This window comes from Oryctolagus cuniculus, chromosome 6 (assembly GCF_051225735.1).
Source record: "Oryctolagus cuniculus isolate XC-2025 breed Fujian yellow rabbit chromosome 6, ASM5122573v1, whole genome shotgun sequence".
Taxonomy (NCBI): domain Eukaryota; kingdom Metazoa; phylum Chordata; class Mammalia; order Lagomorpha; family Leporidae; genus Oryctolagus; species Oryctolagus cuniculus.
In genome coordinates, this window is record NC_142872.1 from 9,737,455 (window position 1) to 9,764,896 (window position 27,442).

At 42.0% G+C, this 27,442-nt stretch overlaps 1 long non-coding RNA gene across 14 annotated transcripts in view; it reads right to left on the bottom strand.

Annotated features, from left to right (window-relative positions):
* LOC149126006 (uncharacterized) overlaps positions 1-27,442 on the bottom strand; it is a 453,707-nt gene that overhangs the window by 392,192 nt on the left and 34,073 nt on the right. Inside the window, exons 3-6 of one of the 14 annotated variants that reach the window (XR_016235144.1) lie at positions 21,443-21,511; positions 8,655-9,130; positions 8,327-8,365; positions 6,911-7,189 (exon numbers count right to left, since the gene is read on the bottom strand). The exons of 12 other annotated variants lie outside the window; for them this stretch is intronic. This is a non-coding gene — a long non-coding RNA (uncharacterized LOC149126006). Of the gene's footprint in view, positions 1-6,910; positions 7,190-8,326; positions 8,366-8,654; positions 9,131-21,442; positions 21,512-23,487; positions 26,365-27,442 lie in introns of those variants that run through there. One more of the 14 variants, XR_016235152.1, reaches the window with a different exon arrangement.

Below are 27,442 nucleotides of genomic sequence, written 5' to 3' on the forward strand. Positions count from 1 at the left end.
CTGCATATGGTGAGCGCGCGAGGCATCCCCACCCCCCGTTTCCCCGTATTTGATCCTGGGACTCGCTCCGGGTGCCTCATCTGATTGCTGTGGATGCTCACAATGAGAACGTACCACCTACAGTCGGGCAGTGTGTAATCTTGGGACGAGTCCCAGATGTGGGGATTCAAATTGGCAGCTCAACACGTTCTATGATTCAGTTAAGACAGCATTTTACATTTAAAAAGGAAGAAGAGACCTGTGCCATTGTTAGAGACAGAACTTTTAAGCCTTTAAGATATTGCCTGGCAGTTTCGATAATGGAACTTAATGGGGTGAAAACCAAAGTCTTGAGAATTTAATGAAATGTATCTGTTTAGGACCCAAATTGACACCAAACATTTTAAACAGCTCATAAAAACATTATCTTCCAAACACTAGGACGGTCATACCATTAAAAATAAATACAACCTTCAAAATATTGTTTTCTTCCTCATTAAATGTCAATCTCAAGAAGAAAATACTAAGGTGCTGAGTTAAAAAGCAACCTATTTATGATGGGATAGGGTTTCCAAACACAAAATTCTTCACAGCCACTCTCATTTCACCTCCAAATAAAATCTTGCAGCCAGCCTCTGCTTCCATCCCAGTTGGTCAGAAGCCATCTGTCCACCCCTTTGGCCCTATCCCTGCTGTCCAGAGCTCCTGCAGAGGACTGGCCGGAGCACCCTCCCTTCTCTGGTCCCCTCCCTTCCCTGGTCCCCTCCCAAGGGGTTTACACAGATGTGTGCACGATGAAGCAGTCCTGAGAAAGGCAGCTTCAGCCCTTCAAACCACACTCAAGGCCAAGCACAGGATGTCCATGGAAAGCAACACCCAAAACCAAATTTGTCACTTCCATGAATTTCTAGAAAACCTAGACTTCCCTTTTGCTGTAACAGATTGGTTAGAATTCTTAGACAGCCTGCATGAGTAGAAGCAAGGTTGTCAACTTCTATTTACATTTTAGTATCTCCACCGGTCCGATGTAGGCTGGCGATTTTCCATTTGGAAAGCAGAGAATGCTAATGGCATAATTAATATTAATATAGCCATCACATCTCTACAAATCATTTGCATATTTAAATGAACTCTCCATCTTTTCCCCTGCCTGGGCTATTTTTGCAGTGTTATTATTATAACCTTTAGATCTCTATCTTAACTTTGGAAAGCAATTCACCTTATCAGTTTAATATCAAAGACAGAATTGGAAAATCTCATTTAAATATATTTTCATTTCTTAGTTCTTTCAAGATTTTAAACTTCTCCTTGTAACAGGCACCCTCCTGCTGTATCGCTTGGCTTTTGAAAACTGCTCACATACTGCCCCTCTACAAATCCCCCTGACTAGGCAGGGCTCTCATAAAATTCACGGAGTGTGCCTGGTAAGAAGTAAGGCAGAATAAGAGATCAGCTAGTAGACCAGATGGCCAGAGGGCAGTATCAGCCCCAGAATGTACATGTATTTCATATCCCTCCCTTGGTATCTACCAAGCCAAGAGAGGTTGCATCTGCAATTCTCACATGCAGTACTGGACAAGATTTCAGAATGAAACTAGTAACAGAACAGGATGGATGCCAGTATTAAAAGCAACCTCAGTCTCTGGGCACAATCTTCCAATTACATGATGATTATTCCTTTAATGGACTGAAATTCTTTCTATATCACTTGTAATCCCTAGTAACAGAGACGCACAGCCCGAAAACAGAGGACAATTTTGATCTATAAAACTTGGAAGCTCACTGAAGAATACATTTGATCTTTAAAATGAGGAACAAATATAAGTTACATTTATAATATGAGTCTCCAAATAGTTTAAGCAAAAATACATGTTATGAAAAAATTGATAGATTTCAAAACATCTTTGCACCAAAATAAACTTCTTTAATTCATTTTTCCCATCAACTTTTGGAAGTATATATCTATTTCTTGCTCATTTGTACTAAAGGAAAATCTTTCACACCTAATTTAAAGGATAATCTTTTTTTTTTTTTTTATTTTACAGGTAGAGTTATAGACAGCGACAGAGAGACAGAGAGAAAGGTCTTCTTTCCATTGGTTCACTCCCTAAATGCCCACTACAGCCAGCACTGCACCGATCCGAAGCCAGGAGCCAGTTGCTTCCTCCCAGTCTCCCATGTGTGTTCAGGGACCCAAACACTTGGGCCATCCTCCACTGTCCTCCCGGGCCACAGAAGAGATCTGGACTAGAAGAGGAGCAACCGGGACTAGAACCCAGCACCCCAACGGGGACTAGAACCCAGGGTGCCGGCACCGCAGAGGGAGGATTAGCCAAGTGAGCCACAGCGCCAGCCCAGGACAATCATTTTCACCAAAGAATCCAGAATGTTTTTAAGAAATTTCCCCTACCTTGAATAAAATATCTTCTAAAACCTTAACAAAGACTGTTGTAGTTTAATTAGATTGTTTCAGTGATAAAACCGTTATTTCTAACCACGTCTAGATTTCTCTTGATGCATTTAATCTATTCTGTTAATAGCAAACATAACACAGGATCCTTCTCTGACAGAAACAGAAACAATGAATCAAGAGCACGTTCTCACCTAGGATTTGCAACTGGCTCTTTAAATCATTTGCAACCTAGACAGGTAAACATGGGTGCTGATACATGCCCAGTCACCTTGCACTAAGTAACTTTCACTTGTCAAGACAGTCTACAGGGTTTGAAATTCAGCCTGAGGTCAGGGAGTTTAAGGGCTGCACTACCAAGAATCCGGGCTTTTGAAAATTATTTATATCTAGGTCTGAACATAGGCTCCACTGTATTATCTCTTTGACTGGGAAGAGGTCACCTCACCTTTCTCTGAGGCTCACGCAAGATAATGGACAAAAATACAGTACCTTAGGCAATGGCTGGCACATAATAGATGGCTGACCGCTAAATTTTAATTACGCCCTCACGGGTGACCAGTCCAAACAGAAATTCAATATTTAACCTTGGCTTCTCTGCCACTTCGCCCCAAGCAGGCAAGTTCACGGCCCGGTGTTAGCATCGCCTGCAACCTCAGTAACAGGATCGGTCACTCAGTAAGATAATGTCCCTGTGCAGTGCAGAAATCGCTTTTAATGTACTCTTTGGTGTGAGTTCAATGAAATAGCTGCCTGAGGGCCTGAAAGTAACAGAAAGTGCTTCTCTCAACTAGCAGGTGAATCCAGCATAGGAAACCATTAGTATTTCTTTAAAGCTTGTATTCCACTTAGCACTTTATTACATTTCACTCTTCAAATTCTCTCATCACCATGTAAGTTCAATGCTGTTATTGTCATCCTCAATTTCCAGATAAGGAAATATAAAAGTGGATCAAATGAATGTCTGGCTCTAGGTTGTAGATACTCTGGAACAATGTGACGTTGCATATACACACTATACACATTGCGTATACAACTGTGTAACAGCAAGAGCAATTACCTGCTCCTCTGGGAAGCCGAAGTTCAAAGCTTATAAAATAAAGTTTCCTAAACTTAAAACAAATAGATATATTCAGTTTCCATGGGAAGACACTCCTCAATATCCTGGGATGCTGAAAAATAGCACCATTTGAATTCAAGTCATTTCTTGCTCGGTAATGGGAGGAGAGAAGAGGAAATGTGTGTGTGGACGTCTGTGTGATATTCTGCTTCCGTGGCTTGTTCAGTCGCTACCCTCATCAGCCATTCCACGCTGGAAATGTGGAGGCTGTGGCTGGGATTTCCTACAAGCAATTCAGAGGTTCCATTTGACTTCAACTGCCTTGGGTCCGCAAAATGTGATTTTTGAAAACTCAAACCACAGACTCTGACTATCATGACTAAGATTTGAAAAAACAAATCTAGAAATTATCTAGATAACACAGAAGGAAAAGCATATCTGAACCTGGTTCATTTTTTCCATTACATATGGCATTGCCTTGTGCCTATTGTTTTCACTCCTTACTGCGGTCACACATGGTTAGACCTCACAGAAATTGTGCCATCACTGGCCAGCCTTCCAGAAGACATCTCTTTAGAGCAAAGACATTTTCTAGTTTCCATCTTTGAGAATTGTAACCTCTGAAAATATCTTCATTGCATTCAGAAGACTTGTGTTTGATTAAACTGAGTCAGTGTATCCACCTCAATAGCTTGAAATCAGATTATGCAGTACACTGCTCCAAACGCGGGAGGTGACTGGAGCTGCTCCAAAAAGATTGATTGCTCAGCAGGATTTGGAGAAAAAATGACAATAATCACAATTACAGCTGCATAAATATACTTCACAGGCTGTTTTGTATGTTTAGCAGTTCAAGTCAAATGGTAGAACGTGGCCTGGAAGAAATGCTCTGTTTTGATTGCATTTAACAAGGACCTGCTCTCACATGCTGTTACAAACATGCTTGCTCCACTGCTGAGTCTCTGAAGATCTGAAGGAAAAAAAAAACACACATACGTGGCAATATACTTCAGAAATCTGGTCATTTTTCATCTTTAAGTACACAATGGAAAAGGTGGTCCAAGATGAGCGTTCAAGTGTGATGGAAGCCTGGAATTCACATGCGTGATCACGTGACTATAAACTCACAATTATGTGACATTGACTAAGTCAGTTGTATAGACAGCTTGACTCTTTTGACCATATTCACACTTTATCATTCAAAAATTTGTTATTAGCTCTTCAAGCCAACTGTTAACCATCAAGACAGACTGCTTAATATGGAAGATAGTTCCTCATTTTAAAGCTCAGTACAGACTGGTTAATACAGAAGGACCAATCAATTACTGGCTAAGAGGCCACGTCTCCTGAGACAAGACTTAAAGGAAAACAGGATACTGAAAATGGGGGGAAAGTCCCACTTTCCATCATTTGTCCATAGCCCCGAGACCCTGGAACTGGATATCTCCCAAGCCTGTTCTCCAATTTGATTTTCAGGGCCTGCCAAGGCTACTTAGTAAGATTTATTAGATTTCTTGTGCTGAAATGAACATGAATGACGTGTTAGAAATGGATCAGAGATCATTTGAAACTTGCACTGGACTCTGAGTCATCAGCAGTCACCACTTTGTCAAACGGGTCTGACTATCCTCTGGACACTCAGCAATGCAGTCACCAAAATGCACCGTGTTCATCCCTGGGGTGACCCATTATGTTGCAAAATCAATAGGAAAGTGGACTTCAACAGCTACCTTCCCGCCTGCACCCATACTCTCTGTGTGACCATGCACAAAGACGAAATGAGATTATGTATAGAAAGCTCATGAAACAAGCCGTAGCATACAGTTAGCATGCAACAGGTAGGAGTTACTATTACAAGGATAGGCCAGATTGTTCGTAAGGGTTGGATGGTTTTAAAGGACTACAAAATGAGTTATCAAGGCAGGCGTTGTGGTCTAGCAGGTTAGGCTGCTGCTTCGGACACTCGAATCCAGTATAGGAGTGCCTGGGGTCAATCCTATCTGCCTTCCAATCTCGCTTCCCACACTCCCTGGGAGGCAGCAGATGACGGCTTAAGTAGCTGGGCTCCTCCTGCCCATGTGGGAGAAGTGAGTGCAGTTCTGGACTTCTGGCTGTGGCCTGGCCCAGCCCCTGTAGCTGTGGGAGTCGAACCAGAAAAAGAAAAAATCACTGTCTATTCAAAAATTAAAGGTGAGACATCAAGACAAAATGGAATTTTGAAGACTAATGAATCAAAAAGCCTAATACCAACCTAATGCACCTTTTTAATTATGAAGCTTACCTTGATATGCTCAGTCAGGAAGTATAGACTTCCCAAAATACTAAGATGTAAATAATTCTGACATACAGTGAAGTTTCTTGAAACTCAAGTGAAGAAAATTGTCTTCAACTTAGTGAAGTTAGTGTATGGACTTCCCAGTAAGTCTGTTCTTTGTCTTGTATTATCAGAAACCTCGCTGTTAACTCATTTGCCGTGTTTATCCTTCACCTATTCTTTGTGAAACATTAGCTCATTAAGGCACAGATACATCTTCTTACGCTTCGGTTAACTGTTACAACACAGCCTTGCCAAAAGAACACCTCTAATGAATGTTAGCTGGAGTCAAAATAGTACCACCTTTCTTTTCCAATAATGCAACAGTGGAAGATGAACTTTCACATAGTAATTCTTTGGTGTAATTTCTTTAAGTTTTCAAAGTGACAACAAAAGATAATAAATAGAAGTAAATATATAGAGAAGCACATATTGGAAAAATATACCCTCATCCTGGTGCCTATTTTCTAACAATGAAAAACAAATAAAACAGGTCAAACTTCCAAATCATGATCCCACAAAACACAAATCCTAAGTGACAGAGAAGTAGTTTTATTTACTTTATAGTACTCTTATTTTAGAAATTCAAGAATGCAAAGTTCATTATCTAGTCCATATCCTATCATCTCTTTCAAAAAAAACTCAATACTCTAAACAGTTATTCCTAACAGTGTTTCCCTAATTCTACTTCTCTATCACTGCTTGAAATGTATTAATGAACCAGATTATAAAAATACGTTTTTATATATCCTCTGAGATGCTTTAACAAGGTACCGTGTCACAGATAAATCTAAAATGCAAATTACCACTGGACACAGTGAGGGTTTGCACAGGCCACAGATCATTCAGACCTGGGCAAACTGCACCTGAAGATAAGCAGCAAAAAATAAACAAGTATTGTATGAAATGGGATAAATAATGCCTCCATGGTATAGTCGAGGTTTGAAATGCAAAGGGCTCTTTTGGCTTGAAGACTGTTACATCACTCAGAACCAAAGCATGGACACAACTGGGCTCCAGGCTGCCCGCCCATCTAGAGCACACATTTCCACTGACCCGGAGTGGAAACCGCGTTTGTGTTGCTGCAGCTGTTTACCTGATGACCCGTCAGTTCCACCTCCTGGGGACTTGGGGAAACCACGAAATGGAGACATGGGCAGAATGCAAGGGACTCAGGATGAGTGGCCATCTGGTCCCCGTCTCAGTTCTATTTCGTGGTGGAACCTCCTCTCCCTTGGAGGAGGGCAACTAATGTGGACGATTCTTCTGGTCACACTCGAGTAGGAGGCCAAAGCATATGGTAAAAAAAGTAAGTCAAGAGCCAATGTACATATGGAGCACTTGGACATGATCAGAAATCTAAAGCTATTTCATCAACGATGATTTCTTCTATGGGAGCAAAACCCCCACCACACGTGCCAAGTCCCTAGAAAAGACATCAGGTCACATAGCAATTAAGTCTATACCCCCCACCCTGAGAAGTATAGAAGGATACCTAGAAAGGCAGATAACAGATGAAATAAGAAACCACAACCCAAAGGTCAAACCAGCTGTTCTGCTGCAAACACGGTATGTCTCTGAGGACCAGATATGCGTGCACTGGGATATGTGGGGGAGAGGGGCATGAGACAGTCCATCCAGCTCATTGGTTGGATGTAGGAGGGAATTTCAAAAAGCTCATGGAAGACGAGGGAAGGCGTGTGACCTAGCAGTTAAAAACCTAGGGTCCATATGGCAATGTCCGGGGTTCAGCAGCCAGCTCCACCCCTGACTGGAGTTGCTTGTTGATGTAGACTCTGGGGGTGGCCCAAGTGACTGGGTTCCTGCCACCCCCATGAGAGCCCTGGATTATGTTCCTAGCTCCCAGCTTCACGCCCAACCAGTGGCCATTGTAGGCGCTAGGGAAGTGAACCAGTGGATAAGAGGTCTCTCTTTCTCTCTGCCACTCAAATAAATAAATATTTAAAAGTTGGTGGAGAACTGAAGTCAAAGACAGGTCCATGTTGGTGATAAAAATGTTGAAATCCTTATCAACTTTTTATAGCATACATTTTCCCCGAACTATTGGAGTGCCTCAGGTCTGGCTCCCTCGTCACCCACCCCACACCTCAATCGATGCTAAGTTTAGACAGTAGCCCGCCAGAGTGGTTGGGGGCTCATATTTGAAGGTTTGAGCAGTGTCCCAGGGTGCTGAGGATGATCAATAAAGAGAAACTCTGTCCAGACTCTTACAATCCCTGCACAGTATATGCAAGTTGATTGTTTTCAGGAAACAAACTGATTTGTTTCACATGAGGAATTTGATTATTTTTTAAAAGAAATTTATCATTACATCTTGTTTCACAAGATATATCAGAAGTGAGGTTAAAATTACAGAAACACTAAGATTATATGTGGTTATTGAAGACTCACACAAAAAAATACAACTAACATCTTAGCCTGGCTTTTTGGAAGAATTTATCTTAAATGCAGTAAGAACAACACAGAATTATGCTAAGTGTTTAGAAACAAACAGCAGCATATAATGACAGAAGTTAAAATACTGCATCTGAATGGCACCTACCAGTTCTGCTCAGGGGGCTTCCGTGCGAGTCCACAAACTCTGTTACATGTGAGAATAAAAGAACCACGCTATTCAAGAGAGAACCGCCCCCACTATGTTCACATCCTCTGCAACCCCAAACCCTGCCGTCCCCTCCCAGGAAGCTTTGCAAGAGCCAGTTCCCTGCACCTCCTCCTCCTTTCTTCTCTAATACCCACTGGATTGGTCATTTTGCAGATCCCGCTTCTTTAATCCATTCATCACTCTATGCCCATTTCAAGAACAAGACCTCTTGTACAGCTCCATCTTCTTCCAAAGCACTCACTCACTGTTCAGAGTCTCTGCCTACCATCCTCATCAGCCTCTTCCAACCTCTGTACCTCCTGGAATTGGAACCTTCCAGAACACGTAGTGCTCATCTTTGCCACCAGATGTTTCTCAGGGACAGTGTGTCCTCTACTCCCCCACAGTCAATGGAGTTTGAATGGTTTGGCAAAATTCCCCCTACGACAGCTGAGCCTGAAGCCTGCACTGGAAGATGCCAAGAGAGCTGTGCAAGTGCATGGTCAAGTTGAGGGCTTTCTCCCAGATACACAGGACATAAGCTGGGTAAAAGGTGAGCCTATGGACAGCAGCCACACATTAGATGCCAGGCATTTCTGGACACTTAATGTAGCACAGGAAATAGAGGTAAACATGCTGAAGTTAAGCATGCATCGGGGCCCACTTGGATCCAAGAATGTTGCCGATTCTTCTCACACAGAAATCAGCGTCAATGCAAACCTGACCACGTTCATCTCTCTAGCATTTGAATGGAGCATGGTTCTGGAAAAGAGGCAGATACATATCAAAAGCTCAACACTGAAGCTCTCTCCTTCTCTTTTTTTCATTCAGCTACTGTCTCACACAGGCACGCACAAACATTCTCGCAGTATCTTTCTCCAAACAGTCACTGCAGTATTGATATAGGAGTTTTCTCATACAATAAATGAAGGGAGGACCAGTGCTGTGGCCCAGCGGCTTAAGGAGCCTCCTGCAACACCATCATCCCACATGGGTGCCGATTCTAGTCCTGGCTATTCCACGTCTCCTCCAGCTCCCTGCTAACACACATGGCAAAGCAGCAGAGGATGGCCCAAGGGCGTGGCTCTTCCTACCCATATGGGAGACCCACAGAGTTCCAGGTTCCTGGCTTCAGCCTGGCCAAGGCCCAGCTGCTGCAGCCATTTTGGGGAATGAACCAGCGGACAGGAGCTCTCTCTCTTTAACAAGGGGAAAGAGAGAAAATGTTCATTACTGCAAGTCCTACTTCTCATCAGCTTGAACTGATAGCTCAGAATTCTCCCCTCCCTAACACCGTGTGAATTGGACAACAGTGGTGAAAGGTGTGATGGGCTCAGTAGAAACCTGCCTCTGCATTTCCGGCTCTCTGTCACTGTTCTGCTCAAACATTTTGACCAATACAGTGTACTTAAACCGAACTCTAATTTATGCCACAGGAAGTACCAGGAGTTGAGGTTCAGAAAGCCAAGGCTGAATTCACTCCCAGCACAAGACGCAGGAGTCCAGGAAGCTTCGTGGTACTCTGCAGCCACCCCTGTTTCGTTAGCACTGGCTCTTCAGAGTTCAACTCCAACATGTGCTTTGTTTCTCTTCCCCATAACCTCTAGAAACTGTGCATATGACAGCCACCAATCTCAATTTCACCCTGCTCATGAAATTTTCCACTGTATGAAATTCCATGACTTGTATTTTCCATTTCACTCATGCAGAGAAAAACCAATTTTCCTTCAAACCACTCGTAAAGTCAGATACACACAATCAGTCCATCTTGGAGGAAAACTTGAACTTTTATCTACAGGTTCCTTCTGAGGGCTCTGAGCCTAGCCATCAAGTCTTGACAGGTTCTGATTCAACCCTGTTTGTTTTCATGGGTTCTTAGGGTCTCACTGCAGGTAGCAAATCAGGATCTTCACAAATTCTGTGGAGCCTCTGGGTGAACCACCAAAGCCCCTGCTCCCTCCGACTGCTCCCTTAGCAGGCAGCTCTGGACTTCACCAAATAAAATTAAGTACCATTGGCTCTATGCAGGATGTATTCTTAACCTGACCAAAAGCAGACAGTGCGACAGAGGCACCACGTCACCAGCAGAGCCCTATTTTATGTCATCATGATCTGGCACAACTGATTTTTTTTTAATGATATTACTTAGGAAACACAAATATGACAGTGTTGAGGCAATGAACATGGAAATTAAGACTGGAAACACAAATAGTATTTAAATATCACAAAATGTTCCTAAGTCTAATTTGCACTATATTTCTCAAAGCTTTAGTAAACTGAATTTTCTTCAGTTAGTATATATTTTCAAGTCTTAACACCAGCCAAGCTACTCACACAGCATGTTGGACTACAAGCAAGAGCCTGGCCATACCACACACCCTATATATCTAGCTTCTGAAATGAACACATGGAGAGGGGCAAACTGTGAACTGCAGTGCTTTGTGAAAGTATCCCCAACAGCAAGTGTTGACACACAAGATGGGCACACTCAGAACTCGCTACACTGGGTACTCTGTCAGCCTACCAAAAACTCAATGTTGAATCTAAGTCACAAATACCAAAGTAATTCAGAATAAATCTGAGTGATAGCACCATTTGAAAAATATTTTGTTAAAATTATTAATACTTCTGAAAAAAATTCAAAATCTATATTTGAGATTTATAATCAGGTGTCCCTCCAAGGAATGCAAATACCCCCTCAAGATTTAATTTTTTAAAGATTTATTTTATTTATTTGAAAGACAGAGTTACAGAGAGAGGTAGAGACAGAGAGAGGTTTTTCATCCACTGGTACACTTCCCAAATGGTCACAATGGTGGGAGATGAGCCACTCTGAAACCAGGAGCTTCTTCCAGGTCTCCCACATGGGTGCAGGGGCCCAAGGGCTTGGGCTTCCCTCTGCTGCTTTCCCAGGTGCATTAGCAGGGAGCTGGATCAGAAGTGGAGCAGCTGGGACTCCAACCAGCACCCATATGGGATGCCGCCGACACTGCAGGCCGGGGCTTTAACCAGCTGCGCCACAACACCAGCCCCTCTACATCGAATCTTACTGTTTAGAACTGACTTATGGCAAAAAAGATCTCAACAAATTTATTTAATGAAGTATAATGGCCTTAAAGCTAGTAAGACTGAGTTTATTTGCTATCTTAAAAAAACCTTTCTCTATTTGATAGAGTTTATCAGAGCATATATTGACAATGACTCCCTTGTGTATTTAAAAAAAAAAAAAAAAACAGCAAATTACAGAACAATCTCTATTGTTATCCATACTCATGATCTTAAATTTTTCTGAATTTTCCTGAATTTAGGCACCCCAGTAACCTACTTGTGCTGGGGCCACAGGGGCGGATAAGATGAGGATCTCACAAGCTGCACACTTCTCATTTCTGGGTCATCAGTTTTCACAGTGAATTAACAAATTGGCTCAGTTTGGGGGGATATAAATCTCTCCCCTACTTTCATGCCACAGGCATAGTAACTGGGCTTATTTATTAGTATAGACCCCATTATCTAGACAAAGTCTAGCACACATGATTCTCTGAATAAACATTCCTGCTGACAGAATATTAGGAATATGCAATCCAAACACCTGTACGCTCTGCGATAGTACTAATGCCTCAATAAATGTGCACAGGAGACAACAGTCCTGGAGAAGCTGTCAAAGGGAGTTCACTCGCGAGAAAAGTGTCTCAGAGGGTAGGAAAGACCAGACTTCAGGATCCACAGGATCAAGAAGCAGATAATGAAAGAGAGAAAATTCACCAACGCAATGGATGCCAAACCTAAATGCCACGGTTGATAAAGCCCATGCCAGCAACCACGAATGGGATAGCATCCTGGGACAAGTCTGGCCAGAGACATGTTTACACATCTGAACCCTTAGCGCTCAGTGGCTGGAACTATTTCTCCAAGCCCTGTAAGAGAAGAGAAGAATCAACTTCTTCCAAATTGAGCTGTCGCTTCTAAATCTGAAATGAAGGTCACTTACAAAATTGTTAGCAAACATAACCAATGGAAAAACTTTCAACTTTAAGAGAAAAAAAATGCATGAAAATTAAAACCACCACCCCAAAGCATGGGAAAAAAAGTGGATCATTTGTGTTCTTCATCCAAAGTATCTCAGGCAAAGCCAAATGTAATGGTTATTAGTTCGAAATCTATTTGACTATGGCAGAGGTAATGTCAGGGAACCAGCTATAAAAACGTGTACAGACTGCAGTATAAAAGGGCTGCCGAGTACTTGCCCTATAAATAGGGCTTCAGCTCTGATAATCTGTAAACTAGTCAAACTGTTGGATCCTTTGGCCAAGATCGACCCTGAAGGAAGTAAAGAATGAAGAGTTTAGAAAACTGAGATTCCCAGGGAATGGGCAGCTGTTGGGAAGCAGTACGGATGTGTGTGGTTGTAGAAGGCTTTAAGTGGGGCGCAGACAAAGCACCAAGTTCTCCTCTTATCAGGATAAAGGTTTGGATATAAACACCAATTACAAAAGGAGTAGAGAAGCAAAAACAGAGGAAAAACGACATAAATTATTAAGAGAGGTAAAAATAGGCCCAAGTGTATCAATAATTAAAAGAAATGCACTGAATTGGAAAATTGAAAGATAGGGACTGACAGATACATGCTTCTTATAAGTAACACTTGAAAAACATAGTAGTGTACAAACATTGGGGCAAATGGTTTAAAAACAAAAACCTCTCAGGGAAATACTAACCAATATAAAACTGGCATAGTTCAATTACTATCACAGAAAGTAGACTTTAAGAGAAATAGCATTATTTAGATTGGAGAGAGGCATTACATTGCTACCAACAGGGCAAAATAATTTAGCATACATTTGTACGTGTAAGATATTATCTTCAAATGTGAAAACAAAGGATTTCAGGGTCCTATCCACTATCACAGTGATGGGTTTCAAATCATCTCTTTCCATGATTGACAGATGAAATATACCAACAAAAAGGATCTTGGATAGAGAAAAGATGAGAACTACAGCAAGCAAGTTTGCTCCAACTGCATCGGCAGACATTTGATATCCCTCGAACACACTGGAAACGTTTAGAGAACTGTATCAAGTACTTGACAGCCTTAAGCCACTTCTAATAAATACTGTGCAGATTATACTCTTTAACTCCAATGTCAAGATAAAGAAAAAAGGAAAATAAATTGCATATGACTGGAAAATTGAGAACACACTGTCAAATAACTTGTGAATTGAAGATATCAGAATTCAAATTTTAAATTTTCTTTAAACAGGCCAATAATGAATACACACTTTGATAAAAGCTTATGAGATAAAGCCCAACATTAGTTTAGTATTGATAATTATATATATTTGTGATAAAAAGAATAAAGACTCAAATATATCATGTAATTATTAATGTAATTTTTCAGAATTTAATGTAAAGCTACTAAACTTCAAATCCTTAGCCAAGATCAACACCAAAGCAACTAAAGAATGAAAATACAGGAAGCTGAAATTCTCAGAATAACATATCTTATAAAGAAAAACAGATTAAATCCAAATAATCAAGAACAAAAATAAGCAATAAAATCAGGAAAGAAAAAGCAAAATAGAGAACACATAGAAAAGATTAACAAGTTAGAAGTGGTTTTTTGGAAAAGAAAATAGAGAAATGTCTGTAATATTTATGAAGCGAAGTCTAAGAAATAATACCATATTATGTTTTCATTGTTATTAACAACACCCAAGTACATATTAGAAGGATAATAAAAGTACTGTCAGGGATTACATGTCACAGATGTGGAACAGAGATGAAAGGGAAACCCTTAAAAACGTAACTTGCTACTTGAATTGCTGACTCAGTAAGAAATCATGAAGCTTACAGAGTCCAATAACCACCTGCAACTTTACTTTAGAACAACCCTCCGACATTGTAATTACCAGGTCATTCTATAAGAAATTGTACTAAATACTCCAAGAACACCAATCACTGCAATTTCACACAATAAAAAGAAAATGCTCCAATCTCATTTTATGAAGCCAGCATAACCCTGATACCAAAACCAGAGAAAATATCACAAGATAAAGGACCATGGAAGCCTCTCTTTACTTGTGGCAATAGACACAGAAGTCATAAATGAAACATTCACAAGCCAAATCCCAAAGTTCAAGTACGCAGGAATAATTTAGTGCTAGGAAAAAATTCATGGGAAAACAGATTAAAAGAGAAAAGCATATGATCATCTGCAAAAGTGCATTAAAGAAACCCAACTCCTGTTCAGAATTTTGAGAAGATTCAGAGTGGACCATTATCCTACACCAATGGAAAAATTAACCCAAAACACAATGAAGACTTAAATTCAAGACTTGGCACTATAAAACTCAGGGTGAAGACATAGTAAAATGTTCCTTGACATTGGCCTTGGCAATAATTCTGCAAATGACACCAAAACACAGTCAACAAAAGCAAAAATAAAGGAGTGGAACTGCAATCAACCAACAAAATCAAGAGACAACCTGTGATTTGGGGGAAAACATTTGCAGGCCATATATGCTTGATGAAAGGTTGATATCCAAAATCCATAAAGAATTCATAAATTCAACAAGAAAAACTCACTCGCTCAATGGGCCAACAACATGAACAGACATTTTTCCAAAGAAGCTATACAAACACCCCACACGTCTCAACACCACAAACCAGGAAGGACGCCCAAGTCAAAACCTCAGTGACTTACGACTGTAAAGATGACAACTATGATCTTCTGTATAAAGATAATTGAAAATGAATCTCGATGAAGAATGGGATGGGAGAGGGAGAGGGAGTGGGAGAGGGAGTGGGAGATGGGATGGTTGAGGGTGGGAGGGAGGTTATGGGGGGGGAAGCCGCTATAATTCAAAAGTTATACTTTGGAAATTTATATGTATTAAATAAAAGTTAAAAAATAAATAAATAAATAAATAAATAAGAGACAGCAAGCACTGGTTAGAGTGGAGACGGGGAACTCTCGTACACTGTGGGTAGGATAATGAGTTGGTACAGTCATCATGCACAACAACATGGATCTTCTTCAAAAGATCAAAAACAGAACTATCACACAATCCCGGAGTCCCACTTCTTGCTGTATGTGCACCCAAGAAGCACACGTTGAATAACCAAGGGACTTAAAGTTGTTTTCTTCCTGGGGACTGAAGATGCCTTAACAACGTAAGAAAACACGGCCAAGTCCCGAACAGCAGCTCTGCAGCCACAGTGAGCTTTCAAAACCAAGCTCTGGTTGAAAAGCCCCCAGAAGGACCCTGTCTCTTCTACTACAGGAAAACCGTCACAGCCAAGCCCCAGACTCCTTCCCAGATCCGTGTCAATCACTTCGCACACACCTGACTCCGTGGGCAAATCACAGCCAACTGACCACAGTCACTGCCAGTCCCTGTGCCTTGTCCTGCTGCTGGTAAATCCTCCTGTTTGTATTCTCCTTATTTGGCAAATTTCTCATTCCAAGATCCAGCTTAAAATTCACCCCGACTCAGCAGCTTTGGGAAACTATCTACCCAATCCCTAGTCAGAAGAAAAAATGGCTTTTGCAGGTGTTCTCCCACAAGTCTACACATACACAAGTGTTAGAATAGTGGGTACATCAGATATAGTACTTGCTTGTAAGCTAGTCTTGGGTAAATCTTCACGTTTAACCAATTCACATGGTGATTTGTCATTTCAGGTTGCTCAGTATCCAAACACCTTCCCTGTTTGGGTGAGGGTTGCTGCATTTTGAAAAACTGAGACACCCAGAGGCTGTTGTTGTGGTCCAGCAATTTAAGCCAAGCCCACAATACCAGCACCCCATATGGGTGCCAGTTGCAATTCCAGCTGCGCCGCTTCAAGCGGTGGAAGATGGCCCAAGTGCCGGGGCCCCTGTCACCCACGTGGGAGACCTGGATGAAGCGCCTTTCTCCTGGCTTCAGCGGGGCCCAGCCCTAGTCGTGGGGGCCATTTGGGGAGTGAACCAGTGGACGGAAGAGCTTCTGTCTCTGTCTCTCCCTAACACTTTCCTTCAAATAATTTTTTTTTAAAAAATGACACCCCGTTAAATATGAACAAATACATTTAAGAATTCATCTGTTATTAATCTAAAATTCACATGCAACTGCTGGCCTGCATTTTATCTTGCAGGTCTACCTGGAGAAAAGCCCAGGATTGGTGGGTGTTACCCTTTCACTAGAAACAGCACAGGGGAGGAGACGGTCTTTCTGCAAAGCTCAAGTGTGGACACAGGACCTGGATGCAGCCATTGCAGGTCTTCGTCCAAGCTCCACTGGCGTCAGCCACCCCCGCAGGGTCAAGGTGGCCAACACCAACGCCCAGAGTCCCAGATGTCCTCACTTCCAAGTTCACGTTAGCATCTTTCTTCCCAGATTTGTTCCGCTATAGTCACTACTGCTCAGTTGCCCATGATTCCTACATTTTGTATTCTTCTCATTGATCTCAACTTCCAACATATTCGCTGTTCTCAAAAAAACTTTATTTGTTTGAGAAGCAGAGAGAGAGAGAGAGAGACACAAAGGGATGGAGAAAGACTCTGACCTGATGATTCACGCCCCAAATGCCCATAGTTGCCATGGTAGGGCCAGGGCTAAATCGGGGAGCCAGGAATGAAATCCAGGTCTCCCATGTGGGAGCCATCACCACTGTCCCCCAGAGTCTGCATGAGCAAAAAGCTGGAGTCAGGGTCGAGCCAGCATTCACACCCACACACGTTGACGTGCACTGTGCACAGTGTCTTAACTGCCAGGCCAAATGCCTGCTCCTTCACTTTCTATCAGTTTTCATCATTCACCATAGCACAGAAAAGTTTAATGTCTGCCTTCCCTCTAGCACAAACACACGCGTCTAAGCTTTCCTAGATTAGAACCGTACTTGGTTCCCTGCTCTTTCCTGACAGCACATGGTAGCTCCACGCATTTGGTAAACAGGAAATAAACATCTTCCAAACAACAACCGTTTCCATCTAAGTTTAATGAGAATTTGGTTTGCAACAAGCTTTCTCAGTACATTTGATGTTTGGTGTTTGGTTTTGAGAAAAATGCACAGATCATTTAAAGCCATATCATGACCACCATGCCAAAAATATATTGCACAAACCTTGGTTACAATAACAAGACAGCCCTGGCAGGTCCATAAATGGTGTCACCACAGAGACCAGGCCAGTCCCTATAAATCCAGACAAGATAGCGCATCCTTGTGCCCCAATACCCACATGGCACCGCTTTTATTTTGTGCACTTTTATTCTTTAGAAAATAGCACCTTAGGGAAGGGGGAAATCAAGGTTCTGTTTATTAAAAAAAAAAGCGAGTTCGCTGTTTACAGGGGATGGGAATGTTGCTTCCCCCTAATTATCTTTCTTTCGCAATGCTAATTTCACTTCACAAAATGCAGTGCAATCGCTGTGATTTGGGTGCTTGCCTCCCGCCCAAATCCATGTTGAAACAGCCCCCGGTGCAATGGCACGGAAGCAGGGCCTCTAGGAGGTGATTCGTTTCCAGGCTCAACCCTCAGGAAAGGGATTCACGCTTTAGCAGAGACCAGAGGGGCCGGGTTAATGCCACTTGCTCTTCCCCACATGTGGATCCAACCAGAGGCGCCATCTGTGAAGAACGTGCCTTCAGCAGACACGGAATCTGCTGGTACCTGGTCTTGAATCCCTTCCACCCCCCAAATCCTGCAAATCGCCTCCCGTAACAAGTCCTCCCTCACCCACAGCTCCCTCTATCCATCCTATTCTTTCTGTGTTGCTCAACAGCCCTGATGCCACCCTATTCAATGAACCTTCACTTGCATACCTAATAAAGTGGTCAAAAGTGTAGTATTTCTTTGGCTCAGCTCTTTACAATGTAATGCAAAAATACTCCTTTACCAACTGCTTTCTTAGGAAAGCAAGTAGCTCTACGAAATTAGAGCTTGATAACATATTCTCCATCTACAACAGTGACTCAAAATTAGTTTATTCATCATTACACAGAATTATACACAGAACTTGCATGCATTTTTCCCACATTCACCACTCAGACGGTCTCACATTCTCCTGCACTCAGCCCAAACACACACACATGCATTGCACTAGGAGAGGAAAGTGACATTCCATCCAGCAGGCAACCAACTCAAGGAGGAGAAACAAAGGATAAACAAGGCCTACTTGGATTTTGTGCCTGTAGACCAGAATATCAATGTTGGGTACCCCAAGAAGCTCCAGACTGCTCGTCTTCTGTGGGGAGCAGCCCGGACTGGACTGAGTTACTGGAATTAAGACTTATTCTATGCATCTGCTCTCCCACAATATGGCGCTGGGAGAGAAGTAAACAGCTTCCGCACAGCTGCCTCCAGTTCAGCTAATAAACTGTAGGACTTGCTCCTGATTGGAGGAGAGCAGCGTACTCGGCGTGTGGGCAGCCGAGTTGGGATTGGCGGAGGAGGACTATAAAGGAGGAGAGAGACGGCATGCACCGGGAACATCTATGGGGAACATCTAAGGGGAACATCTAGCTGAAGGAACACCTGTGCAGCCCCCGAGAAAGCCGGCCGGCGGTGTGCCGCTCCCCTGCGGAAGTGGGGAATGTGGCCAGGGGGAACTGCCCTTCCACGGAGGTGGAAGGGATAGTGGCCAACCCGGGAAGAACCAGCAGCAAACCCGGGGAGGGCCGAGCAGACGAAAGAACAGCGCAGGGTCCTGTGTCGTTCCTCCACGAAGAGGGGGAGCGACAGTCTTCACTCTTCACAAGAGACACGCCCCCCCCCATGTGACAATTCAAATGCTTTTAAATATACCTATGTCTACCGTCCTTGGACCGCATCTGCTAGAATCCAGAAACTAAGTTGCCCATGCGTCACTTTCAGGACCCATATCCAGTGCTTTGTTGCCAGGGCTACACGGACTAGAGGACTTGAGCAACAACTCAGCACGCTGAGGTCTATGCAGCATTTCTCTCCTTGCTGACCTTGACTTCTCGGGAGACTCCCAGGGCTCTGACCTCCTCCTCGGGCACTTCCTTCCTTCCAATCTGTGACATCACATCCTGCTTGTTTCCTGCTTACCTTACTCAGTGTTTTTCTTGGTCTCCTCTGACCTCTAGATGCTGAAATTCTCAACCATCTTCTCCAGGCTGCCCTCTCTGCACACCCTCCCCTTTTTCCCCTGGGTAAACTTGATTCCTGGGTCTATGTGAGGTCACAGTTACATATATATGATGCCATTCTTGTAACTATGTGATGCCAGAGTTACTATGTCCAGCTCAGACAGCTCCACTAAGCACTGGAACTTTACATCCAATTGCAAAGTTCAAATCCCAGCTCCACCAGGCCCTGATTTTACACATGCAAAACCCAATTGATACTTTTTCCCAATATATTCTTCATCTCCATGGCTTTATTCAGTCAACTGCAGTCACCAAGGGTACAGTCAGACACTGGCTCTACCCTGACCTCAGACACTTAGTTCTATTGACCACTTAACCTGTCTTCAAAAATGATCATCATTAATGATGATTAATAATCATCAATTGAAAAAAAATCAATCAAGAACTAGCATCCAGGCCGGCGCCGCGGCTCACTAGGCTAATCCTCCGCCTAGCGGCGCCGGCACACCGGGTTCTAGTCCCGGTCAGGGCGCCGGATTCTGTCCCGGTTGCCCCTCTTCCAGGCCAGCCCTCTGCTGTGGCCAGGGAGTGCAGTGGAGGATGGCCCAGGTGCTTGGGCCCTGCACCCCATGGGAGACCAGGAAAAGCACCTGGCTCCTGCCTTCGGATCAGCGCAGTGCGCCAGCCGCCAGCCGCGGTGGCCATTGGAGGGTGAACCAACGGCAAAGGAAGACCTTTCTCTCTGTCTCTCTCTCTCTCTCACTGTCCACTCTGCCTGTCAAAAAAAAAAAAAAAAAAAGAACTAGCATCCAAGTGCACCCCTCCTCAATTCTTTTTTTTTTTTTTATTAATTTATTTGACAGCTAGAGTTAGGGAGAGACAGAGAGAGAGACAGAGAGAAAGGTCTTCCTTCTATTGGTTCACTCCCCAAATGGCTGCCACGGCCAGAGCTACACCGATCCGAAGCCAGGAGCCAGGTGCTTCTCCTGGTCTCCCATGCAGGTGCAGGGCCCAAGCAATTGGGCCATCCTCCACTGCCTTCCCAGGCCACAACAGAGAGCTGGACTGGAAGAGGAGCAGCCGGGACTGGAACCTGGTGCCCATATGGGATGCCGGCGCTGCAGGCAGAGGATTAACCTAGTGAGCCACTTCCCCACTTCTTACTGAGCAACCCCTACTGGTGCTTTCTTGTTTCCTCCATCACATCTGCCCTCACCAACAGAACTCTGAATACAAAACAACCTCTTCTACCTCAACTTTGGTGTTAGAAGCCATGGATTTCTCTCTCAAGACTTTAAGTTCTCATCTACTATTTTCTGAAGCATTCCCCTACCTAAATATTTCTCAAAGATGTTATCTACCAAGCACTTTCTGCTTATTTAAACCAAATCCATATCACTTATTTCAAGTAAACATTACTTGTTATGATTAAATTATAAAAACAAAGCATATACAAAATTTATTATTTTTATCAATCTCTAGTCAATGCTGGAAATCTAAGATATGCGTAATTCCAGCCACAGCTACGGTTTGGGCACACAACTATGTTGATTTATTTTTTCATTTTGTTGAAAAACATCCAGAGGCAGCACATTTAGACAGTTTCATCTAAAAAGTGAAACACCCATTCAAAATGTATGAGGAAAATTCACAAAGCCCATTTTCAGTGCTCCTGCGTAACATACATTGGCAACCAAACCATTTCAAAACTGTCTCCTGTGGCATTAGACTTAGTGATGAGCAATCATGAAGTCACCAGGAACTTTTCTCTTGTATTTCCATGTACACTCGCCATGAAAGCTTTTCTTCCATCACAATCCATGTTTCCACTTTGTCCCTGGCAAGTATTTCTACGGCAGCACTTAGACCTCAATGCAAAATGTAACTACGAATATTACTGATTTTTATAATGAACAAAATCATCAGGTAACAAGTAAGATCAAATTCATCTTAAATCCTAGTATATTTTAATCAGCCAAATACCTTTGTAAGTTGCAAGTCGACGCCCTCCAAGATTTGCACTTATCAGTCAGATTCATCGTTTGAAAGCAACTGAAATGATCGGCATAATTAGCAACAAGAAGCACTTGATCAACTTCACATCAGCAAAGAGTATTTGCTTCCCGCTGAAATCCAGAGTACCTCGGTTAAAACTCAGTCATGTAAGTGTTGTCCCCTTCTCAAAATATACCAAAGTACAAACACTGACAATGATTTCACTGTACTCATAATTATTGCTATTTCATTAGAGGGAAATTCTTCCCAAATGTTGACTGTGCATACAGTGGTTTGCTCCTGGTGTGCAGGGCCATCTCTTTGATTTACCCAGCCACTGCTGTTTCTTCCTGTGCAGTGGGGCTCTGCACCCTGTCCATGGCCGTAGCAATCTCAGTACACCTTGTATCCTTTACCATACTCCACGCTACAGTTGTAGCTCATTGACAAGCACTAGCAACGCTTTTCAATACTCGCTTATGCGGCACCAGATTCAATGATGACAAAATACACTGTCATCGAGCAAGTTTCTCTCGGATTTTACCTGCACGCTCACCATCAAGGCATTCAGGCTCAGTACCTCACTAGTTCTGCCTACGCTAAGCTGCGAAGTATTTAGTTATCACATGATAACTGCATTCCTAAATCATGTATCCTTGCTACTAGGCCAAGCCAGCTCTCTGCTGTGGCCAGGGAGTGCAGTGGAGGATGGCCCAGGTGCTTGGGCCCTGCACCCCATGGGAGACCAGGAGAAGTACCTGGCTCCTGCCATCGGATCAGCGCGGTGTGCCGGCCGCAGCGCGCCGGCCGCCGCGGCCATTGGAGGGTGAACCAACGGCAAAGGAAGACCTTTCTCTCTCTCTCTCTCTCTCTCTCTCTCTCTCACTGTCCACTCTGCCTGTCCAAAAAAAAAAAAATCAACTTCCATATAACTTTATATTTTTAACATGAATTATATGAGTTTATAAACTTCTTGGAAAAATCAGTGCTTGCACATTTTTAAGGACTGTAATCTTAAAATATTCCATAGTAATTTTTCTATTTTTTATTTAAAAATAAGATGTGGTAATTCCTTATGGGAAGCATAATTTATTCTTGTTTTTCTTTTCTGGGAAAAAATGGATTCAATTGACTGATTCACATACTACTCCAAAATAGCACCCTAAGAAATACAGCTGGGACTCGCCTTTGGCCTGCAGATAAGATGCTAAGAAGATGCCTGCATCCCATATTGGAGTACCGGAGTTTAATACCTGGTCCCAGTTGCTAACTCCAGCTTCTTGCTAATGTATACCCTCAGAGGTAGTGATCCTGGCTCAAGTGAGTGGATTCCTGGCAACTAAGAGGAGTAGACTGAGTGTCTGGCTCCTGGCATCAGCCTGGATGAGCTCCAACCATTGCAGGCATTTGGGGAATGAACCCACAGATGGATATCTCCCTCCCTATCTTTCTCTCCTCCTATCTCTTGCTACTTCTCTTGCATATAAATAATTCTAAAGAAATAAATGCAATGATTTGCCTATGTTTGACAAAGTTTTATGAACAACTAAGTTGTCTAGCCTAGAAAATTTAAAATTTATCTGAATATTCCATTACATTACTTGGAGTTTTTCCTTCACTGGCTAGCTGTATGAAGTTATTGCTCTATATTAATTATCTTTCTGAGATGATAAGGATTTCTTTCCTATCTTTCTGTGGTTTTGAGATGCATTTACTTTATCATTCTTATCACCATATTATAATTTTATAAAGCATTTTAATCTGTTTTTCAAAAAATAGTGTTAAAGTGTAAAACAAATTAAAAATGCTAATTTGGGAAGCTGAAGAAATAACCAAATAATGTACAAATCCTTTAGTCAAAAAAAACGATTCCTTGAAAATCAATTCGAGTCAACATGAATTGACCAATTTACTACTTGAAGAACACAAAATAGTAAAGGAAAATATAATTTCAGAAGATTCAATAATTAATCCTTTATTTTAATGTTAGGAAATACACATCAACAAAAGATATCTTTCCTTTTTTCATTGTAAATATCAAAGCACTGGATGGGCCAACTGATGCAACCAGGTATTCAAGAACTGCTCCTCAAAAACAGCCGTCCCCTACACTGAAGCACAAGAGGGCTTCCAGAAGCTCATGGAAAAACTGAATTTAAAGATCATTTTATTTCTCAACATAAATTCCATCAAAGTCAAGGTATTTCTCCAAGTGATAGCACAGCCATGTAGTTCATTCCTAAAGAATGGAAGGTCTTGAGAATTTAAACTTATAGGTCCAATTTTTTTTTTACCACTACCTGAAGAAAAATGATTTTCCTTTACAGATTTATTTTTCACGATTATGAAAGAAAAAGTCAGAAGTCACCAAACAAGTACTAGAAGTGGATGCCTTATGATTTCCCATCAAAATGTCTGCTAAGATACCACATGTTTTTCTGGTAAAGCTTTGGTGGGCTCCCTTGAAACACTCCCATCATGAGCAGATGATATTGTTCCTTGGCCCTCTGTAAATTCAACAAGGAAAATGCCTTCAGCATCCCAAAAGACCATCTGCAGGGTCTTGCCTCTTGAACAGTCCATTTTTGTTTTGGTCAGATGACTTCCACCTCTTGGTAGCCATTGCTTTGATGGTGTTTTGTCTTCAAGTTGCCATTGGTAAATCAAGGTTTCCTTTCCTGTTAAATTCTTTCAAGAAATGTTTCAAGATCTTGCTCTCATTTGTTTTAACTTTCCGTTGAAAACTTCTCTTGTGTACAGTTGACCTGGGCTCAACAGTTTTGGTATCCATCAAGAAAACACTTTGCTCCATGTTAGTTGTCAGTCAGAATTCTGTAAGCTATGCCAAACGAGAGGTCTATGGTAGTGACTATTGTTTCTGATGTTAATTTCAGTTTGCTTCCATTAAGGCATGAACAAGTTATTTTTTTCCTTGCAAACTATGTGAATGACCTGCCCTGTAAGCTTCATTAACATCATCTTTTCTCATTTAAAACAAGTCATCCGTTTGTAAACTACTAATTTCTTTGGTGTCCTGTCCTCATAAACCAACATCAACAATCTCACCATTCTCACACGCAAGCTTCACCATAATTTTGATGTTTGTTCTTGCTTCAATTTCACCAGAATTCCTAACACTCTGCTATGGGATCTTCTCAAACTGATGTCTCATCCTTCTTAATGCCTCAAACTTGATCTCATTCAGACATTTTATAACAAATTATTATCAGTTTATTTCAAGGCAAAATGCTTGAAATATAAGCAACATTTTTTGTAATACAAAATTCCTGTTCATTTCTTTTCTGTGAGCATTTATGAAGAAAAAAAAAATCATGTTCCTGAAAAAAGCTTCCATGGTCAAAATTCATTGGAAAATCTGGGCTAAATGAAGTCTGTTAGATTTCTTCCCGAGCTTCTACAAGAGCAAAAATTTAGGAGGCAACACATCTGATCTTCAGCTCCATCTTTCTCCTTTTATCAAAGTTTCCCTCGGTCATGGTCTGGAAGCTCATTTTTATTTGTTCCTTCAGTCTCAGCTGGAATTAGCTGATTAGTAGGTTCAGTATGTCCAAGCCTGTGTCTGATGGCTTAGATCTATGCCGGAGGAAACAAATCAGCTCCTGCATGGGTGGGCATGTGAATGAACCTTTTTCAGGATTCCTCAATTCAAAGACATTGCCACCATTAATTGTTAAGAGTATTTATCTTCAATGCTAATTTTTACCCATCTTATCTACTTCTTACATCATTGGCATTTCATGAAGTCTGGTTTTTCCATCCTCTCAAAAAGGCACAGCCTCATGTGCTAGACCTGCAGACTGTCTCTTAGATGCAGAATCAGTGAATTTACATCCCTTTCTCTCACTCTGGTTTGCCACATTCATGCACTCAATCCGTTGCATCATCATAACACTTATTTCCTTTAATCTTCAAAAAAAATCTTTTTTCCTCTACCTCAATTCTTGGACTATTTCTTCCATATTTATAAACACATTCAACACTCTTACAAGTAGCAAATCATAATATAAAAGAATCTACTGTTCTACAAGCAAGGTGAAGTTATTTGTTATGATTAGTTATAGTCCTGAGCAAAGAAACTGACAGTGGGAAAGGTGACACCATTCCAAGTACAAATACTGCAACTTACTAGCAAGTAAAATTTCCAAATTTATAGAAGTGTCTTCACCTTATTGACTCATTTGTTCTCACCTATGAAACAGATATAATAATACATGAGTGAGTTGTAGAGTATAAAATGTATAATCTCCTGGAAAATAACAAATAGTCGACATATATGAATTACCCTCAACCTGTTCCCTTAGGAAATACTTCTGGAACCCTGACAAACCACTTTGGTCTATTTACCTCACCCACCAAAAGCAAGAGGCTCAACCAGGTGATGCCAAAGACCCTTGCATTGCTGGCACTCTGTGCTTGTTTGAGGGCTGAAGGAATATGTTTTTCACCTTCCCCTCCAGAAACCCAACCAACGTGCCGCTGCACAGAGCCAGGAGATCCTCTGCAGGAAGCGAAGCATGTGCCTTGGAGGTCACCAGAGCAACTCCCACGGTGCCTCTGTTTGGTGTCTCGTGATGAATTACAGCCTTCCGCAGGCTGCCTTAAGAACTCCTTCTACAGCCAGTCCAGAAATGGCTTCCTTGTGTTTTTTTATTTCTCCAGCGCTGCATCTGCTGCCCAGAAGCCCAGGGATTTCTGAGGTTTTATTAACAACTCACACATTCCAGCAGATTCAGCGGTTAGTTCCCGTGAGTACTGGTCAGTGAGCCTCTGGGAACCAATCAGGAGAAGCTCTTCTGTTTCCAACCAAGGGGTTTTGTACCGCGTTCCACTTCACTTCGGTGTGGGGACCGTCCACTGTTCTCTCTCCGTTAAGGTACTGAGATTGAAAGCTATGTGTATAAATCAACAGAATAAAACGAACTGCATTAGGATTGTTGGTTTTTACTGATATCCCCTGGAAGATCTCCCGCTGTAACAGGAAAATAAAACCCAAGACTGTATTTATTATTCTGCTCTGATGCCATTGTCTACAATGGTACCTCGTCAGCGTAAAGTAACTGCGGTAGTCCCTAGCCAATAGCTTTGACGTGGATGCTATTTAATACTGACTTGAGAATTACATGGGAAATTAAACCAATCCAACTAGCTAAGATATATTAATATAATATTATATCTCACAAATTCACTCAAGCTAAAAATAATTAGCATTAAATCAATAAGTCCAAGCTATTCACATAATTGGCCCAATCTTTTAGAAGTCTGCGTTGCCACTCCCCGCTTACTCTTTTTTCCACTACACATATCACAGTTAATCAGTTCTTAATTAATTTGCAAGCAATGCTTCTAAAAGAAGATTGGATACTGCCTATTAACAATATCTAACATCTGAAGAAGCTTCCTTGTTCATATAGACTTGTAATTGTATCATCTCATTAGGATCCTTTGACAACTATCTCTCGTATTCAAAGGAGATGATACTCAGAGCGGTTGGGTGGCTTCTTCAAGATCGTGCAGCAAATTAAAGGAAAATCTTAGAAGCCCAGGCCCTCTGGTTCCCATGTTTCTGCTGTCTTTTTTTTAATGCTCCATAGCCTCTCAGTGGGCTCTATACCATGACCACTGAAATTAACATTTACAACATTTGCAACGTACTTCTATTAGTCACACTATGTTGTTCAGTATTTTTTAATTCTATGGAAAATGTGACCCAAAAGAACTTTAGGAAATCTAACCCCCTAGCTTATCGATAAAGGATAAATAAATTGTGGCTTTTCACTTATCTTTTTCATGCCCATCTGTCCTTGATGGTGTAACATTTGTCATCCTTTTCTATAGAGAAGCCAATTATGTGTGTGATGACATCTGAAAAGGCTCCCCAGTCCAGAGTATCATTTCCACTGAGTATTGTGTACTTATCAGAAAATAACCTCGTATAACGCAGCCATCCTAAGACATGGGACACACCTG